General features: G+C 44.6%; 1 long non-coding RNA gene across 1 annotated transcript in view; it reads right to left on the bottom strand.

Moving 5' to 3' along the window:
• Window positions 1-21,059, bottom strand: part of LOC140597948 (uncharacterized) — a 174,728-nt gene that overhangs the window by 39,995 nt on the left and 113,674 nt on the right. The window contains exons 3-4 of the long non-coding RNA XR_012000022.1: window positions 19,110-19,291; window positions 10,998-11,080 (exon numbers count right to left, since the gene is read on the bottom strand). This is a non-coding gene — a long non-coding RNA (uncharacterized lncRNA). The remainder of the gene's footprint in view (window positions 1-10,997; window positions 11,081-19,109; window positions 19,292-21,059) is intronic.

Below are 21,059 nucleotides of genomic sequence, written 5' to 3'. Positions count from 1 at the left end.
CTTGGTTGCTAGCCCTTGGACGGCAGTTGTCCAATTGCTACCCCGTTGTGAGCATCAGCCTTCTGGCTCTCAAACTTAGGAGCTTGAACTAAGTTGTCTCCCCAGATCGTTCCTTCTCTAACACTATCAGCAGAAAGCTCTCACCAAATAAATGAGCTGGGAGCAGGAGCACCTGCCTCATGCACATGTTGCGACTGCTAATGATATAACGGGTATAAAACCAATGTGCGGCACATGGTAAACATGGAATAAAAGGCAGTTATCTAGAACATTTAATGAATTTGGTTGATCTTGGTTGGTGGCATAGCATGTGGTAGGAAAGGTTCATTTTTATGGCTTTTCCAGGCTTCACATTTCATCGTAACACAAACCTAATTCCAGTTAAAGCAACCGGAGAGCTCACAAAGCCTTTCCAATGGCTTCTACCAACCCGGGGATTTAACAACATTAAGAGGGGGCTATTTAGACAGTTTAAGGCTACATATTTGCAGATGGGATTTTAAAGGCGAAAGCCCATTTGTGACCCTAAGGTGTTTAAACAGCCCTGCAATTTGATCTCAGATTCCCCCAGCACTGTCCTAACTCCTCCGGCCTCGGCCTCCCCTCCGCCAAGGCAAACCCAACTTCCAGGACCACCTGTCAGCTGCCCTAGAGGCTGGGGCTTTGTGGGACGCCCAGCTGTAACCCGATCTCCACTACTGCTCCAGGGATGCTGCAGCTGCCACACAATTTGTAAGTTTTACGGTGTTGTACAGTGGCTGGGGTTCAATGGCATGCCTCTGGAAAGCTTCCATTCATTCATTTGCTCATTCACCGAAACATGTTGAGCGCTTACTAAGGGCCAGGCCCTGTGCTAACTAATAACTAAGCACTGGGAATTAGAAAGCGAGTAAAATAGGGCCTCTGTCTTTCAGGGCTTACAGATTAGTGCAGGCGCAGAAAGACAAAGACGTATTACAGCTTAGCATCATGCTACAAGACTAGAAAGCGATGTACACCTGAGAGAAAGAAAATTCACCACCCACAGTGCGTGCACGGAGGAAGGGACAATTTCCCACAGGAGGGCTATGTGAGTGGTCTGTTAAACATTTCTCTTGGCTGTGCCACCAAATCCTCTTCTAGTCCCCATGTCATTGTCAAGCAAGTTCCCAATTATTCAGCTCATCTCTGTAGCCAGCCTCCCCCCCCGTCCCCCCCCCAACACACACAGAGGCACCTAAGTTGGACGTGAAATCCTATTTCTTCTTCTGTCTGCCTTCTCTGTCCCACATCCTTGGTCCAAACCGTAATCTCTGCACATGTGAACTCCTGCCTCCCCATTAGCTCCCCTTCATCCAGCCTGTGGAGGTCCCCTCTCTTCTATTGGACACACATCATCTAGAATCATCTCCCTCCAGTGTCACTTAGATCACATCGCTCTCCTCTTCACACACCCATAAAGATTCCCAGCTGCCTCCCAAACCAGATTAAAACTCCTCCTGTCCTGGGCTTCAAAGCCCACTACCAATTAGCCCTGCTTTACCTAACTGCCGTCCTGCCTGCTGAGCTCAGGTTGGCGCGCTCCGCTCTAGCCAGGCAAAACCCTTCCACCTGCCTCTTTCTGCTTGCACCGGCATCCCTAAGCACGGGGCTGAGATCACGTGTGTGGGCACACACTAGCAGTGTGAGTGTGTGCAAGTGTGCATGTGAGGGGGGGACTGCAGGGGTGGGAAGAGGAGACGAGGAAAGCCCACTCTCCCTCAATACTCTGTTATAGGGGAAAGCTTTACAACATGAGCACCAAGGGTGGAGATGAGAGAAACACCGAGGAAAGAGTGGCGTGGATGGTTGTTAAACGGGGAGGGCTGCTGACCAGTGTCCTGATGCTGGCTGTGGGCAGCTGAAAGGGTAAGCAGGCCAAGACCCAGTGCTGCTCTAAACCCTGCCTTCCTTCCATGCAGCCCTGCCTTATTTTTCCTAGATTCATCTCTCGAGTTCCTTCAACCTAAAAAATGAATCAGGACCTTCCCTATGATTAAAGCCCCTCCACGGCTGCTTCTCACGGTAGGATATAGCTTTCATGCTTTACTCCAATGGCCATGGTCTGACTCAGCTTCCTTCTCTAATGTCATCTCCTACCATTTTCCTTACTATGCTCTAGATGTTCCGGTTGTCCTTCCAGGCTCGGGAATATTCCGCTTCTCTCACTGCAGGACTTTGCACATGCGGTCCCTCTACCGGACACCTTCTTGATCACATTCCTCACTTAACTGACCTTTTTCATTATTCAGGTCTCAGCTTCCATATCCCCTTCCCTGCCTGCCTTCACTAAAATTCCCTAGGACAATACTCTCTGTCCATTCCTTTCACAGTTCTAGTTATGGTGTATAAATCTCCATGTAAGAACTCATTTTCTTGTAAATTGGCCACCTCCACTAGCAGGTTGTAAGTTCCCTGAAAACATTCATCTTATTCACTGCTGTGCTCCTACAAAAGGCCTGGCACAGGGTCGGAGCTAACACCTTACTTACCCAGCATTATCTGGATTTCTCCAAAGCATAGGCACCCTGTGGTTGGTCCAATGTTTGGTAAAGAGGAAACACTCTGGCCTTCTATATAGCTTCCCGCTAAAATGTCTCACACACATGATCCACCAGGCCAGTATATCTTGCCTTTCAAAAATCTGTCCAAGAATCTTCTATTTCTATAACGCATTTCCTAACTGGCCCTTCTTGTGTCTCACTCAGGATTTACGAACTGAAATACCTACCGATCCTGGCAAGTAATTGAGAGAGAAGGGCCAGGTGCAGGGGAAGAGGGAGAGCTGGGGACCCTGGTTAACCACCATGCTTATGTCCCATATAAAGGGAGACAGTCCCTGCTCAACTCTAGTCGGTGCTAATATGCAGGAAAAGCAGGCCCCACATTGTTAGATTTTCCAATTTTTCCAAAAAAGCTCTAAAAAAATCTGAATTTCCATATGACACATCCAGATTTTTAAAACATGTAGAGGCATATTTCTGCAATTCCTATCAGCCTGATGGTCAACTTCTGCTCTCTTTCAAGGAAGCTGCTTGGCACTCGGGTCCTTATGTCGAGGGCACGCTTAGCATTGCCGAGTCTTCTTCTGGGTCCTCTAGCCAGCGACAGGCTTCTCCTGGAGCAGAAGTTATGCCTTTGCCTTCCTTACAATCCCTCCCAAGCACCTCGTGAGCACTGCACACTGTTCTCCCTGTCAGTGCGGGTGCCTAACAAAGCGTTTCTTACAAAGGCAGCAACCTGCTTTGCAGTTTTGTGAACAGAAGCGTTGCCTATTACGCTCGGAAGCAGCACATCACACAAGGCTCGTCTGTTTTGTTCATTAGACCTTCATCCTTCCGTCAGTGCGAGGGTTACAGACTCTCTCCACTTCATCCATTCTCCTTCTGCCTTAATGTCTTGTTGAACAGTATCCCCACCCTTTGTTCTAAATTCCAATCTCTTTTGTGCTATGATGATAATGTTAACTTTGTAATTGTGCATAAGTCAGCAAACCAGAGTAATGCCTTATTCATCCAGAATCGTCAGGAAATGAGGTGTTCCACATAATTAAATTGTCCAGATAACTAGAACTAACCAACATTTTGAAGATCAACGTTTAAAAAGAGTAAATGGGAACATCCCAAAATGTATTATATACTCTCTTGCCTTATTCATTTTTAAATTATTTTAGATAATTTTTTTTTTTCCAGAAGAGAGACAAAAGCGCAGAAAAGGATAATCCTCTCTTTCTCCCTGCAGGGTCCCAACCTCCGGCTTTCCCGTCTCTAACAGATGCTACATTCCTGCCATTGCCGGGGTATGGGCTATCCCTCTCTCCTCAGATAGTTGTTTTCCCACAAGGTGACATGCTCTGACACAGTATGCACCCTGCTTCTTAAGATCTTACATTGCGGTCATCGCTCTTCATCAATATGTAAAGGGATGCCTCCTTCCACGTGACGGCAGCATCCTGTTCCACTGTGTGGGTGCAGCATTATTTATGGAAGCTGCCCCCTACTGATAGCCACCTACTTGTAGCCAATCTGGTGCCATTATCAAAGACCCCCCCCCCAAAATGCCACAATTATAATCTCTGTGTTTGCTCCATGTTGTACCTGTGGGAGTCTATCTGTGGGTTAAATTCCTGGAAGAGAATGCCTGGGTGCAAGAAAGGACGTGTGCATTTGTAATTTGGGGAAGTGCCATTACACTGCCCTTCACAGAGTAGGCGTCCATCACTCTAAGAGCGGACCTGTTGCTCCACGCTTTCAGCAGCACCATCTGCAACCGAACCCTTCTTTTGAAGTTTTGTCCATCCATGAGCAAAGAATATTAACTCATTTATTTAAAAAAATATTTATACTTGGCAATGTGGCTCTTACCCAGTGCCCATCTACATCTCTTCTAATATGGTTTGGCTTAAATTGGACTTTGATGTTAGGATTGCAATACCTGCTTTCTTATTGTTTTCATTTTCCTTAATAATCTCTGTCCATCCCTTGTTTCAACTTGAGACTCTTTTTTAAATATAAGTGTCAGGTTCACAGAAAGATTGAACCAGAAGTACAGATTTCCTGTATACCTCATCTCTGCCCCGCCCCCACACCACCACACAGTTTTCCCTATTATTAACAGCTCACATTAGGGTGGCGCATTTGTTCGAATGATTGAAGCTATATGGATACATTATTATTAACTAAGTTGTAGTTAGCTCTTTGTGTTTGCGTTTGATATACACAGAATGTCATGCATCCACCATTACAGCATCATACAGAATAGTTCCACGTCCCTAAAAACTCCTTCTTCTCCACATGTTCATCCTGCCTCACCACTCCTGACCCCTGCTAACCACTGATCTCCTTCCCCATCTCCACAGCTTTGCCTTTCCCATGATGTCATCTAGTTAGAGTCAAAGACTATGTAGGATTTCAGGTTGGCTTCTTTCCTGTCCTCCATGTCTTTCTATGGCTTCCTAATTTCATTTTAGCCTTGAATATTATTCCATTGTCCAGATGTAGTTTCTTCATCTATTCCTACTGAAGGACATCTTGGTGGCTTCCAATGTGGGGCCACTATGAAGAAAGCTGCTGTAAACATTCATGGGGTGGGTTTTGTGGAGACCTAAACTTTTTAATTCATGTGGATAAATACCTAGAAGCATGTTTCCTGGATTGTATGGTAAGAGTATGTGTGACTGCTGTTTTCCAAGTGGCCCAACCACTGTGCATTCCCATCAGCACTGAACGGCAGCTCCTGTTGCCGTATATCCTTGACAGCATTTCATCGTGTCGTCACTGTTTTGGATTTTAGCCATTCTCATAGGTGGATAGTAGTATCTCGTTGTTTTAATTTGTAATTCCCCGATGACTTTTGATATCAAATATCTTTTCACACACTCATTTGCTATCTGTATGTCTTCTTTGGTGACATATCTGTTCAGATCTTTTGCCTCCCTTCTAATTGTTGCTTATTTTTTTATTGTCAGATTTTAAGAGTTTTTGGTATATTGTGGGTATACCTTTACCTGATATCTGTTTTGCAAATATATCCCCCCCAGTCAGTCGTTTTGTCTTTAACTTGTTTGCTTTTACTTTGCAGCTTCTTCTCTGAATGAGGTTGAGCGTCTTTTCATATTTTGAGGACTATTTATATTTTTCTTTCTGTGTATCATGCAGTCATATCCTTGCTCTTTTCATGTTCATTGCTAAAGAGACCTAACAAAATCTCACTGTTATTTGATAACTGAATCATTAATATGATAATTGATCGCCACACTATTGATCGCCACATCATTGTCCAAGCTGTTTTGCTCTCTTGAGTTTTTCTTTTTTTCCCTGTTTCCTCTTTTCTCCCTAGGTTCTAGGATAAACACCATCACTTTTTGCTTCCCTCAAATGTCCGTCTTTCAAAAATCCCTGCTCCATCTTGTATTTGAGTTTCTGACACTTAGCCAGCAAAATCTGTTATAGTAGCCCAGGAAGCCTAATTCATGAGTCAAGTTCATAGGCCACACAGCACATATACCTTAGATACTTTATTCGGCCATTCAGGAGTCTTTATTGTGTCCTGCTTCTTGGCCTTCTCCAGAATATTAATCATCCAGCAAGTGAATTTCCAGTTCTACCATTCTCTGCTAGGACATTGGAGGGTACTCACAGGTTAGAACCCTGAGTTATGAGGGGATCCCACGTGCCCCTTTGTCACTATACATGAAAATATGATTGCGTTGAACTGGGGAGAGTTTGTTCTCTGACTCTCCAAAACAGCAATATGAACTTCTATTTCTAGAAAACTTTATACAAATGACTTTCCAGGGGGTATTTTCCCGTGGACTCCTGCAATGAATGCCTGTGCTTGCAGCACATTTCCACGTGGCTTTGCAACTGGAATTTCCCGGGAGCTGCACGGGAAGGGGATCCACTGCTGTGGCAGCCCTGCTCCATCCCATAGATGGCAGTAAACACACTTTTTAGCACTCATCTTCATCTTCCTTGGAATTGGGCTCCTTCAGGGAAAGAAAATGCAGGAACTGTGGAGTAATAATTAGCAAGCAGAATCTAGTCATTTGAAAAATTGGCAAGAAGCCTTATTAAAGGAGGTAATAATAGTCATATTTTGCACTTTTAATGGGGCCTTTTATCTCTGGGCCTCCAAGAGCCTGTCTAAGTCATGTAAAGGAAGAAAAACAAAAATCCCCCAAAACAGAGCTAGGTCAGAAGTCAAGAAACAAGGGCTCTGTTTGACATTCTGGAAGCCTCTCTCATCTCACAGTGAAGGTAGAGTGTCTCCGATGCATTTAAACACCAGGAATTTATGCCCGTTAGAAAAGGAAAGGCAGCAATGTTCTGTAAGATAAACTCTACATTCCCGTTGAATACGGAAAACCTGCCTCTCTCGGATTTGTTTTTCTGTGAAAATAACAATAGAGCTTTAAATACTTTGCCTCCCATAAACACACGGACAGCATTATTATTCACAGTGAGCTAGACAAATTGAGAAAGAGTTTTTCTATCCTCTTCCGCGTATCAAGGCATAATTATCAGCACATCCTTGTATTTATTCCTATGAGACTGGAAATAAATACTGCTGCTGATGGATATCAGTCCTGTGAACTCGGTATCATTCATTCTTTATCTCTGGCAGTGGTGGTAACAGAAGAAAACGACTCCAAACATGTATACACAGCAAATGCCTTAAATCTACAAGATACGGCTGTCCTCCTTGTCCTGCATTAAACCTGCATCTTCAATTTCCCACACAAACCCCAGATCTATTGAAATCTTGGAACATTAAAATTCTCCTTCATTGTTGTCAAGGTTTAGTAACTTGACAACCAGAAGACAGACTCCCTGACTATTTGAGAGAACGTAGGTTTGGAAATAAAGAATGGCTTTTCCTGGTGCATTAAAATTTGCTTGGAACTGGGCAGGAAGACCACGTTTTATAATAACCATTCTTTGGCTGTGTGACTTTGACTCTGGGCAAGCCAATTAACCTCTCTGAGCATCAATTTCTTCACTGGAGTGATTCTTACCTCACAAGAGTTGGCTTAAAGATTAAATGAAATCATGAATATAAAAGCACTTATTAGCACAACATCTGTCACTTAGTAGGGATTCAATAATTACTGGTCAAAAACAGACACCGATACATACAAACATACATATCTATGAGAGGAGAGAGAGAGAGACCCAGATTTCTACTGGGTTTTCCTGAGCCTCAGAGATTTGGGTAAATTGGTTCAAGCCCCCAAATTTCTGAACCCACCCATCTTCCTTACAATTCCTACAAGTTCATGACCTTATTTCCTCTTCATTTCTTCCAATTCATCTAAATCCAAAGGTTTCAGGTTAATTTAGTGCCTGGCTAGCTATTGCATGAAAAAATCTTGCCCTTTTTCACAATCTGGTAAATTGATCAGAGATTTACATTTGGGAAGAGATGGGATCGTGTATCTCTCAGCTTCCTGTCATTTTGCTGGCCTCCCCTCCTGTCTTCTAATCCTCCTGAAAGTGCAGGCTTGCCAACTAGGCCTCACACACCTATGCAGCCCCATCTCTGGAAGGTACAACCCAGGCCTTCCCCACCCTCTCCAACCACCTTTCAGGTGAACAGTTCCATCTGACCAAGTGAATTGTTCCAGCCTCCTTGAAATTCTGGAAAACAATTTCTTCCTTCTTCTTACCTTCTGGCTATTAATTCACTGGAAAATTCAGCAGTTAACAATCTCATAGATAATTCTATTTCCTTTATACCATGGAGCAATCTACTCTTACATGCTTACATGTAAAAACATTCATGTAAAGAAACACAGTAACATTATTTATTTCATACCCTGAGAGACATATAACAAACTCTCTTTCAAGGATTACTTAGGGTTTTTTTTTTTCCCCTTTTAGAATTTTAAATGTCTGCATACAAAGTTTTTCCATTCATTATATTCAACTTTTTATGATTTTCTTCTCTACTCAGAAAACTTCATCTTTTCCTGGTGGTCCAGAGTCATCAGCATGCATAACTGTGATGAAGCTCTGCCCTCTGGGGGTATTGATTGGGCTCTACAGGGCTATTTGCCCCTGCACTAGCTGACCTCAGCTTCGCATGTGTTTGGAGTTGCTGTGTCTAGTTGTTGGGGTTTCCCCCAACTCTTTACCTCTTTGTCTCTCTTGCTGTTATTAATGAACATTGTCTCCAGAACTAATTCTTTCCTCTGCAGCTTCCATGGGCAGCTTCCAATCTACAGATTGATGAAAACAAGGCAAACACTAAGGTGGTTTCAAAGTGAAAACCACTGGCATAAAATCCCTTGTATGAACTCTCCTATGAGTGGAGCTTGTGAACCTTGCTGTGTAGACCCCCTTCTAGATATGCTAAGGGGCTCAGTCCTCTTTTTGCTGAACTCTTCTGCTTTCTGATTGGACTTTAGATTATTTAAATCCTATGGAAAATGAGCTGAGAGGAGCAAATGGATTGCTCTATTGTTTTCCCAATGATCTGTTTAAAATTCTAGGTCAGTGACATCTGAGGGCTGAGATCCATTTGATTCCTATGGACACTCTGTACCAGGGGGCACCTGCTCTGACTGGTTGGGGACCCTAGCCAACCCCATTGTAAGCTTTGGTTTACAACTGGTTTGTCAATCTTGAATGTCACCCTGGGTCATGCCACTCTAAGACCTAAGGAAGATTCAATATATTGAAAATCTTAAATCAAAATATTTCCTATGAAGGCAAAAAGAATCACCAAGCAGAAGGGCAACCATAAGGCCAGACTATTTTAGGTGATCAGATTAATATTCTCCTTATCATGCTGTGTCGTTCAATCTAAGAAAAAAGTTTTTCTGTCTTCATGCCCTCCCTCCTTCTGTCTATCCTTCTTACCTTTCTCCCTTTTCCCCCTTTCTTTATATATAAATTAGTGATTCTCTTTTTTTACAGATGGCAGGAAAATTTTTTTTTTACCAAAATGCTTTCATTTAGGCTGAGACAAACTATTAATAAATGCCAGCAGCAAGGCACTTTTTCCTTTCTAACTTTGAGAGTAAGTATGCTAATTAAAAAAAAAAACTTTAATAACCTGCAGGATTTTCACAGTATGAACAGGTCTCTCCTGAGTTTCACATAGTTAACACTCAAAAATTAAGCCCACCTTACGTTCAGGAAACACTTATGACTCCTCCCTCTTGCTCTGGGGACAAGGATGACCACAAAGGGATACTCCATGACTGTCACCCAAACATCTTCTGGCTCTTGAGGATGATATAGGGTTGTTGGCCACATGAGGTGCTCTGAGTCCCCGCTGTATGTGTATTGTTCCTGAAAAGATCCCCAACTCTTACAAGTCCTATGTGAATACTCTACATGCTTTTCTCTTAGGCATGATGCTATAGTAACATAGGTAAGAGACAGACTGCCCTGAGTTAAAATTCAGATCTTAGGCAAGTCATTTAACCTCTCTGTGCCTCTATGTATTTATCCCTAAAAAATAGATCATTACAGTGTTTACTTCACAGGGTTGGTTTGAAGTTACGGGAATGGAGACATACAAAATCCTTAGAAGAGAGCCTGAAAAGGGTAGCACTGTGTCAGTGTTTTTCATTATCGTGTTCGGAATGTGGACGGAGGCCCTCTAGAATGATTCAGGGTAGCTGTCGTGTGGATTTCTAAGAGCCCGGGTTTGGGAGTCAATCTCATGTGATTCTGACATCTTGGTGGCATGACCTTGAGCAAATTACTCAAGCGCTCTAAGCTTTAGTTTCCTTATCTGTAGATGTGGTTAATTATAACACCTTCCTCATAGGGCTGCTATGGAAATGAAATGCATGTAAGAAAAAAAAAAAAGAACCCACAGAATGCCTGGCACATAGAAAGTGCTCCATAAATGTTAGCCAAGAAGATGTTAAGGAGGAGGAGGGTGTCAATGACATGATGACTTGTCTACTGAGAATTTTAAAAGGCAATTTCCATACTTCCCTTGGAGGAGTGAGGGAACATGCTCGAGCTGTTGTTTGGGACATAGCTTACATAGTTCTTGCTGGACTTAGCTGGAGGACAGGGAGGAGATTTGGGGGGGCCCCAAATCTTGCAGGCACTTGAGTTGAAACATCTCCAGAATGGAAGCCCAGGGCTCCACCCTGTAGCCTCTGACCAATAGCAAGTTCCCTAAACCAGGGAGATAAATCGTCCTGGTATGAGACTCAGGTCAAAGAAGACAAGAGCCTGGAAGAAACCAGGATTCTACTCCCTGGGTTTTCCTTTAATCAAGCCCATTTTCCTGAAAGAGGCCAGGGGAGGATGACTGGGATGGCTTAGCTTCCATTCCGCTCTGTCATTCACCTTGGAACATCTTCCTTCCTTTTCCCTGAAACATTCCTACCTTCCTTTCAAGGCCAAGTTCGGATGCCCCTCCAGAAGGCCAGTCCTCTTGAGCTGTACTGTTTGTGATGGAGGTAAGAGAGGTTGGAGAGGCACAGTGGAATTTGGGAAATAGCTGCTTACCTCGGACTCCTGGGATTTCTATCTGCCATAAACACACCACGTGAGTTTTGGCATCCGTGGCGACCTGAAGTCCTCCTCAGTGCCTGGATGGAACAGGATGATAATGAACAGACAATGAGAAGTTTTATAAGAATTTGAAGGTCTGAAAAAAAAAAAAAGAATTTGAAGGTCTGTATCAAGCAACGAAACTGCTTTCCATCTGGTATTGATTATGAAGGTCTCATGGCAAAATGGGAGCTCCCTGAGGACTCGGACCCTGCCTTGCTGGCCTGTGACTGTCACCCCGTGCTCCAAGGCTCACACAGAAGCCATCCCACAGTGCAATGGGGAGGAAGCTCCCTGTCTACCCTGAGCCCCAAACTCTCTCTGCAACTGCCTCCCATCTTCCAAATGCAGCCCTCTCAGGCCATGCAAACCCAGCCCACCACATTTCCTGATATTTTTCCTATCTGCAGACAACTGCCAAACTTCACCAGCCCACCCTCATCTCTTCCCAAAGAGTTCCCCGTCCTTGGCCCACCTCATTTCTCACATACCAGTGTTTCAATTCCCCTTGCTTCTAGTGGCTCCCTACCTCATTCAAGTTCATCAACACTCCGTTTAAAATGCTGCCCACGGACCTGAACTCATTCTCCCCTCCTCCAGCCTGCTGCCCTTCTGCCTTCCCGTCTCTTTGTTAATTGAACCAGCCGTCATTCACGCTGGCGACTTCGCGCTCCGTTACTGCACCTCCTCCATCATCTCCCCCAGCCGCCTCCCGTCAGGCACTAAGTCCTATTGATTGTTCCAACTAAATATTGAACAACTATAGTAGGTATTCAGACAGTATGTGGTGAAGGAATATAAATGCATAAAATTCATCACTTTATATTCATTCCTGCTACTTCTGCCTTGAGCCAGAGTTTTGCTTTGCTTTGCTTTTATTTTTAAAAATTTTAAATGTACAGAAAAGTTGAAAGAAACTGGGATGAACATCCATATACTGTTCCCCTAGATTCATCAACTGTTTACATCTTGCCTCGATTTCTTCATTTCTCTCTCTCTCCCTCCCCAACACACACACACACACACACACACACACACACACACACACACACATACACACAGGCACACTTTTAAAAATGTGTTGCCAAACGATTTGAAAGTAATTCGCAGGCATTGTGGCATATCATCTTTAAATACGACAGCACACATCTCTTAAGAAGTATGAAATTCTCCTTAGGAAACAAGTTATTTCCCACAAATAGTTTTAGGCCCGTGACATCCACAGGATCACATGCAAAAATGCTGAACATGTGAGCAACTTTCTGGAAAGGAAATTCACAGCATGGAGCAGAGGCTCAAACCTCTAAACTAATGCATCCCCCACCTCATCTCTTCTTCTTTAACCCAGTAGACTAACAATCTGGTCAGTTGTGGGTGTTTGGCCACCTCGGACTAGTGATAATCCAGAAGTCACCTAAAATGCATTTAATGGCTTCTTCCTATTGGCTGCATGAGAGAGTTAATGTTTCTTAGCATAACACAGAGAGCTTTCGAGATCTGATTCCGAGGACATTTCCAGTCTCATCTTTCACAGCTCTCTGCTCCCCAAAGGGAACTGGCCACATGTCTCCACCCTGGTCATGCTCTGAACTTCACCTCACCCCACCCCCACTTCTTACCCATTTCCCCTCTTGGCAAATTTCTACTTTCCTTTCAAGGCCCAACTCAGCTGCCACCGCCTCTGGGATGTCCTCCTCCCCAGTTGTGTCTGCCTATAATTTGTACAGTCCTATTATTTATCTCATTTTACTACACTGATTGGTTTCCACAGCTTCATGCTCAGTGATGTTATGAAATTCTCGATGTACAAGTAAGGCGATACACGATGAACGATCACACAGCCCATGCTAACTGTGGAGCCTCCCCATCCAGCCACCTGGTCCTCTGAGACACATTTGCACCCTGACTCCAGTGGGCTTTCCTGGTCTTGGATCCTGGACTTGTCTTCACCAAAGGCTTTTCTATCTCTCCTCTTGTGATGCTCTTGACTCCTCTAATTTTGGCAGATTACCTCATATCCACATCCCTACAGTCCCTTGGCTGTCCAAAGTCAACCGTTTACAAAGACAAGCCTGCATCCAGACCTGGTAAAGATTCTATAAGATTTCGAGGGGCACAGACACCAGGAAATGAGTGTCCAGGCACTGAAATACCAGGAACAGTATCAGTTCCAAGGCTTAGTGAAAAAGCACTAAGTCAAACTGCAGGGCTACAGCTCCTTGGAATAGAATGCGATGCTATGGAGGGCTGAGCTATAAAAGCTGGCATCAGGAGGGATGACAGGTACGCTGGCTGCACCCCTGCCCTGGGAAGGGAAGGGAAAGCACACGTTTGGGGCTGCGTTCTCTGATTTCTCTCGGGTGGCTCCGCTGTGCCTTTCCAACATGGGTACTAATGCTTCTAAGCTAGAAATCAGATCCTCACTTGCAAGATGGCAAGCAGCTGGCCTTTTGGCTGGAGTCCAGGTCTGCAGCCCAGGTAAGACACCTGCATGGTATCACTCAAAGCTCTATTTTGCTTGTGGTCAAGTGGGGCAGGGTGGGGGGCGGGTGACATTCTGCTGTGGGTCTATTTGCATGCAGGAGGGGTTGCCCAAGAGGATTCCCAGGAGGGGTCCCAAAGAGGATTCAGAAGAGAGGGGTTGGGACACCCTGCTGAGCCTCTGGCTTCCCCGGGGAACAGCACCCCAGCGGCCACAGGCTGGTGTCAGGAAGCTCAAAGGCTGCTCAGCTACCTGCTAATGTCAATGCTGACCTCAGCTGGCGCACCCTCCTCCTGCTTCCCTGGTGGGTTGGCCCTGTGGGATGCCAGCCTGTCCCATCTGCCTTCAGAAATGTGGCTGCCCCCACCGTGGCTGTCTTCTTCTCCCCCAGCAGGAGCTCCTGGGCCCCGGTGAGCGATGTTTCTGAACAGATTCAATCCCCCATGCTCCAATCGGAATGCATTACCAGGCAGGGCGCGTCAGCTTGGCGATTTGGCTTCAACAATAAATCTCCTTGCTTTCATGAGTTTAAATCAGACTTTAAAACATCACCCTTAATGTTCTTTTAATGCAGTTTTCTTCTGAATGAGTTCCCTTTAGGTCCAGTCCTTGTCATTAATACACTCTCTTGGCAAATGAAGGAGGGCTTCTTCGAGGAAAACCCTGCCAGTTTAGGAAACCAGTTGAATTGCCTTGGTGATGCCAGGAGCCTCTTTTGCATTTTACAAGGACACTTGAGAAAACAAAACTCTCTGACCGTAAATTTAATTTTCTCTTGACAGCCTCAGTGTCTCTGCAGCCCCATAAGTTATCCATTACTTCTTTCTTCTGTAATTAAAAATCAAGGGGGGAAATGTACAGGATTAACAAGTTCTAATTTTCATTGATGAGCTCTAAGAGCTTATCAATAATGGGATCAGAAAAGCCGCTTCGCCTAAGCTCTATTTTTCTAGGGCGTCTGATTTTGATGGAGGATCTCCCTTAGGATAGAAAAGGCTGGCTTTCCAAGGAGCCCCACTGCCAAAGTTGGGAAGAAGGAGCAGGACAGGCCGAGTGAGTCTTCAGCAGGAATGAATACAAGAGCGGCCTGGGCTCACAACTTTTACAGACTCAGCATTTGGGCTCCAGGGAGCTGATTACACGGAAAGATTAAACAGGCTGTCTTTCACACACATGTTCCTTTTCTATGGATGGCTTCTGCAGAAAAGGAGCTTGCACGTATCTGCTTAGGAGGAAGAAAGATATTTCCAATTAAAAGAATATTGGTGGTAATTCCTTTTGAGTTATACATTTGTAGATACAAATGCTTTATCAGGGGATGGGGACATCCATCCTGTTTATCACCCACAGGGATATAGCTGAGCATGGGTTTCTGCAAGAGACACTGAGCTGATCCATAGCATCTGGGCTGTGTCATTTCAAAAGCTGTGACACACAGGCTCCCAGCGAATGTGACAAGCATTTGACAGGAATGAGCTGTTTAATTGACATGCACAGGTTCCACAAAACTCCCAAACAATCAGGTGCATAAATGATTCAAGCTAGGATTTTTTTTTTTTAAACAGAGGGCAAGGGAAGTATAGATACTGTGAAGCAGGAGCCCACAACTGGCATTGAGGTTCTTCTGTAGGAGAACCTGCCCTGCAGAAGCACAAAGGTCTCTAATATGTTCAACGGGTTGGCCTTAGGAGTTTCAGGCAGAAATTGGATGGTCTGGTTCCTAAACTTTCTTGCTTAGATCTGGAAAGTTCAGGCTATCTCTGGAGACCAAAAAATGCATAGGATAGCACAAAAGGCCAGCAGCTAGGGATTCTATCAAAGTGATACCAACTTGGCTCCTGCCACAAAGAACTTCTTAAACCAAGACTAAAGAAGCATAAACTACTGAGTTGCCCATTTCCAAGAGGTCACCTTTTCTGGGTATCCTGCCAGCCTTCCAGCAAAACATCCCTTCTCCCCGCAGCAAGAAAAGGCTGCACTGCAGCAAAGCTTAGGTGCCAAGAACAGTGTCATCTAGAGAATACTGGAGGCACTAAAACCTATTAGAAGTGATGTTATATGGTTAAGGTAAGAGCATGGACTCTAGCAAATGGTTCAGTTTGAATAGACGGGTTGACTTTATCAACTGTGTGATCTTGGGCAAATTATTTAACCACTGTGCACCTCCATGTTCTTTTTTGTAAGGTGATTTTGGTCCCATTTCATAGAATTAGCATGAGGATTAAATGAATGAATACAAGTAAGTCATCCACCATGTAGGAGTCACTCAACAATTGTTAACAACTTAAGTATTGTGACACCTACGCATAATATTTAAGATCTTACTAAAAGCGCTATGATTGGCCTCTCAAAGCCCTCTCCAACTCCATGATTTTAAAAGCAAGATGGTCCAGCTCACCATTTTGAAAAAGTAGGGTAATTGTGGTACCCAAGATGATCTTTGGGGCTTATGTGGGTGGACATTTTTAATTTAATAACAATACATTTACTATGTATCAGGAAAAAACCCACCATGTCTATCATTTCCTGAACATAACTGATGCAACTGAAAATAAGGCTTTTAAAAAGCAAGTAAGTGTAGGGTGCCTGGGAGCCTCAGTCAGTTAAGTGACCGACTCTTGATCTTGGCTCAGGTCATGATCTCAGGGTTGAAGGATACAGCCCTATGTTGGGCTCGATGCTCAGCAGATAATCTGCTGGAGATTCTCTCTCTCTCTCTCTCTCTCTCTCTCTCCCTCTTTCCCTCCCCCTGCTTGTGCATGCTCTCTCTCTCTCTTTCTCTAAAATAAATCTTTTTTAAAAACAGTAAACATGTGGTATATAATATGGGCAAAATCATAAGGACACTTGAGCTGAATCTTAAAGGGAAGCAGAGGGAACTTCTAGCAGAGGGACTGTCTGTACAAAGGCCAGAGAAAATCCAGCATAACAACAGGAAGGAGAGATGCAGCTGGAGAGGGGACAGTTAGAACATGGAGGGCTTCATATGCCCTGTTAACAAGTTTGGACTTTGCCCCCAGATGTTGGGAAACATTAGTGGACGAGGTTCAAGGGGACTTGAAGAAGGAAGGTAGTTAGGACACTATCGCCAATTAAGAGATGAGGAGGTTGGGAGCAGAAGCAGTTGACATGGAGGGGGTAAGAGAAGCAGGTGAAGTCAATAAGTCTTTGGAAGGTAAAAGGAGATGCTTTGGATTCTCTCTGCACAACCAAATAGATGTTGTGTCAACAGCCAAACCTGCCATGAAGGGGATTGGTGAGGAAGATGATCTCCTATTGAAGGCAGAGGAAATAGTTTAGTTTGGGACTGTCATTTGAGTTCCCTGTGGGGAGACCGTTAGCAGACAGATCTAGGCCAAAGTCTAAATCAAAGTCAATGGGAGATAAGCAAGTGGATATGCAGGGGGCTGGCTGGCTAGTTTTCAAGAGGCATGGATGAGTTGGGGGGAAGAGAGGCCAAGGACAGCTCTGGGTCAAGGAATGGAGAACCTTGAGCATGCCTTACTGGCTGACAGAGAGGAGCCAGCCGAGTCTGGGAGGCTGCAGCCCAGCGATGCCTCCAAGCCCCTGCATTGACCTCAGTGGTGTCCTCAGCATGATATGTGAGTTCATGCATTTACACATGCTTTTATTTTTGCTATCTCTAGCCGACAGCCTACTCTGGTCAGCCTCCTGCTTGCTGTCTATCCTTCCTCTCTTCCTATATTCAGCAGATATTTCTTGAGCATCTATGATACATTCTAGGGGTGAAGAGACAAATCATGGAACATCTACTGTAGTGAAGGGAGGCAATCAACAAAACAAAAAGTAAAATGTGAACTGCAGATGATGGTGATAAGTTCTCTTAATGAAAATAAAGCAGGAAAGGAAGATAGGGAGTGCCTGGTTGGGTGAGGGGTAGGAGTAGCAATAGCGAGTAGGGAGGTTAGGAAAGATGTCATGGAGAAGGTGACATCTGAGTACAGAATTAGGAACAGCACAGCAACAGTGTCACCTGGACACCTTCCAGGGTACACATGTGTCATCAGGACTCCATCCAGGTGAAATTTGTAGTTCATTGCCTTTGTAGCCATAACATTCAGGACTTCACCTTGATAATGACACAATTTAACATTCTTTCAATTTTTGGTATTGGCTACATGGTATTGCTAGCTGGGTTTTTAACCTGGAGCCAGGATTTCGGAGTAGTGAGGGAGACCAGGTAAGGGGAAGTCCAGGATCAGAGATCAGAGATATAGGCTGAACTCTAGGACATGAAAATTCCAGTAGCAAAAGAAAGGGCAGGTGTTCCCAGTCTCGAATCTGGATATCATTCTGGAGCTTCCTTTCTGTCCTGTGGGGGAGACCAGGTAAAGAATAATGGCTGATGATCCTAAGATCAAATATTCACAAAGACAATTCAGAAAAGATTGGCAAGGGATGCCTGGGTGGCTCAGTGGTTGAGCATCTGCCTTTGGCTCAGGGTGTGATCCTGGGGTCTGGGATCAAGTCCAACATTGGGCTCCTTGCAGGAAGCCTGCTTCTCCCTCTGCCTCTCTCTCTCTCTGTCTCCGTCTCTCATAAATGAATGAAAAGAAAGAAAGAAAGAAAGAAAGAAAGAAAGAAAGAAAGAAGAAAGAAAGAAAGAAAGAAAGAAAGAAAGAAGAAAGAAAGAAAGAAAGAAAGAAAGAAAGAAATATAGATAGAAAGAAAGAAAGAAAGAAAGAAAGAAAGAAAGAAAGAAGAAAGAAAGAAAGAAAGAAAGAAAAGAAAAAGGTTGGCCATCAGGGCAACTTAAGTAACTTAGGTGACTTAACAATATGTTAGGGTAGGTCCAGCAACAGAAATGTGGGAAACCCAAGTTCAGGGCCAGGAAATGCAGTCCCCACTGTAGTCCCCACTGTACTCAAACAGGACTTGGTTCTGGCTTGATGGAACATGGATCAGCACTAACTCAGTGATGAGCCAGAGAGTTGTTGGCTTGAGATCCTTCAATACTGTCTAGAGACAAGACTGGTTCCAGAGTCTTGGCTGGGGCTGACCTTAATTGTGGGATGAAATGGCTCCAGCTTTGAAAACTGGGATGGCCACATCCCAGAACCTGGCCAACCATCAGAAATATATGAGCCATTTAATTGTTGGCTCCAATTATTTGCCAGTTCCTGTAACTCTACTTTTGCCATGGCCAATTCTCAAAGGAGAATCTTCCCAGCCCCTTGTCTTTACACTTGGCCATGTGACTTTCTCTGACCAACAATAGATGGGTAAAAGTAATTTGTGTGTCAACTCCAAGCCTAAGCCTTAAGAGGCCCCACACATCCTCACCTGCCCTCTTGAACTTCTGTGACTGGTGTAAAAACAGACACTAACTAGCCTGCTGGTCCCAGAAGGAAAAGCAGACATGAGGAACAGGGCTTCCCTGGCCACTGCAGCCTGAAGCAGGGCTACCAGTCGAGCCAAGCAGAGCTCAGATGACCTGCAGACACAGGAGGCAACAATGAATTACTCTTGTTTTAAACTGTGATGACAAAGACAGAACAACTATATGCCCTGCCTCCAGGTGCCTAGCACAGGGTTTTGCTCTGAAAACCTCAAAATTGACTTACTAGTTTCATTTGAGATGCTCAGTGGAAATCAACTGGAGAGCTGGGTTCTTCATGACGAGAGGAAATCTAGACACTCCCACGCAAGTGACAGGAAGTAAAAGGGCACTAGGTCGTTTCCTTAGACACCAGGGGCGATGACCAAACTTGCTGTCCTGTGCCTGCCAGGTGGATAATCACAGCATCTGAAGGAGAACACCGAAGGCCTGTAGTAGTTTGGGACTCACAAAAAATAATTCATTATGCATAATGGTGATGTTGGCAGTGCATGCCAAATGGTTAAATCTAATGTAGCATACAGTTTCATTAAGGCACAACAAAATTAATCTATCCCTTCCCACCAGGAGGTTTAAACAAAAGCAATGGGGAAGAAGCTGCATGTAAAAAGCAGCAATTCATTAATGAAATGAAGACATGTAAAATAATTAGGCTTATAACAAGAGATTAGAGAACTAAATTAACCCTTCTGTTTACTTTGCACAGGATGTGACAGAGAGCTTTGGCAAACGTCAAGCTCTTCTGGAAACGTCACCTCGAAAGATTGACCTGGTGGCCTCCTAGGAAAGGAGTGACCTGTGTCGGTCCCCAGCCTAATAACTTTGCTTGTGATAGTTGCAACCATACCTGCGAGGTCTTTCTGTTTTGGTCACAGAGGCCCGAAAGAAAACAGGTACAGCAGTGGAGCTGCAAATCAAAGAGTTAATTCAAAAAAAAAAAAAAAAGTAGGGGTTTGATGTTGACACGCTGTATGCTAACTTGGGTAATTAATAATATTGAAATGAAGGGGCTAATCTAAATCAATGGTGGGCTGAAGCTTTCCTCTGCCTGGTTAGTAATGATAAGCCAAGGGGGACAATTGAGCTTCTTTTCTTAGTAACTCCCAAGTCCTCATCTGCATGGGGGAACGGTGGGAAAAGGAACCTGTCCATGTGATGGAGTAAGATGCAGTCCAGGACAAAACAGACTGAGAAATGGATGTGGACATCCTGGCAGGCACCGCCCTGGCCCAGGAGCCTCAGGCTGAGGCTTTGAAACTTGGCCCTGCTTTCTTGCACCTTAGCTCCCTAATTTAAGGGCTGGAGTACAGACTTGTGGGCTTGTGTTTCCCCCACAGGCTCAAATTCCTCTCTGTGTTGTCGGAAGAAATCTAGACTCTTAATACCTTTACACCATCAATCTGGACTCTGCATCCTGTCACTGAGGTTGGAGACATGTTGAGATCTGGGGAAGGGTGAGCATGGTAAGAGCACACACCCTGCCTTCAATGAGGAGGGCCAGCTGGAAGCACCATGCCCAAGGGACAGTGTGGCAGTGAGGGGTCAGAGGGCAGCGGGAAATGGCCCAACCTGCTGACTCAAGTGAGATCTTCTGGATGGAGATGGGAGCAATGTCCCCTTTAGGACTCAACCTCCAATGGCAGCTCCATAAAGGACAGCCTGGCTCAGGCCAGGGTCTGTGGTTCCCCCGCTATCCCTCCTGCTACACACCCAAGGCTATAGATGCTCCTGTGTCTCACATGAGGTGACCCCATCCCTTCCAGCTTGCCTAATGCTGATGAAAAACATTGGCCATGAATTCATTCCACACGATGAACTGAGTATCACAAGGTGGTGTGAGATACCAAGAATCAAAATTGACTTTTCCTTGGCACCTGGTTCATGACTAGTGATCCTCCTACATGATCTTGTTTCACCACCCAGTGTCAGAGGGACTGTTCCATCTTACAAATCGGAATACTGGAGCTGAGTCACATTAAGGAATTAGGCTGAAATGATTTTGTTTATTTTTAATTTTAAAAAATTCTTATTAAAAAAATTTTTTTTGAGAGACAGAGAGCACACATGGTAGGGAGGGAGGGGGAGAGGGAAAGAAAGAGTCATCAACAGGCTCTGTATTCAGCATAGAGTCCAACCCAGAGCTCCATCTCACAGCCCTGAGATCAGGACTGGAGTC

This window comes from Vulpes vulpes, chromosome 2 (assembly GCF_048418805.1).
Source record: "Vulpes vulpes isolate BD-2025 chromosome 2, VulVul3, whole genome shotgun sequence".
NCBI classification, from domain to species: domain Eukaryota; kingdom Metazoa; phylum Chordata; class Mammalia; order Carnivora; family Canidae; genus Vulpes; species Vulpes vulpes.
The sequence above is the reverse complement of the archived record's forward strand: the minus strand, read 5'-3'. Positions and strand labels throughout refer to the sequence as shown.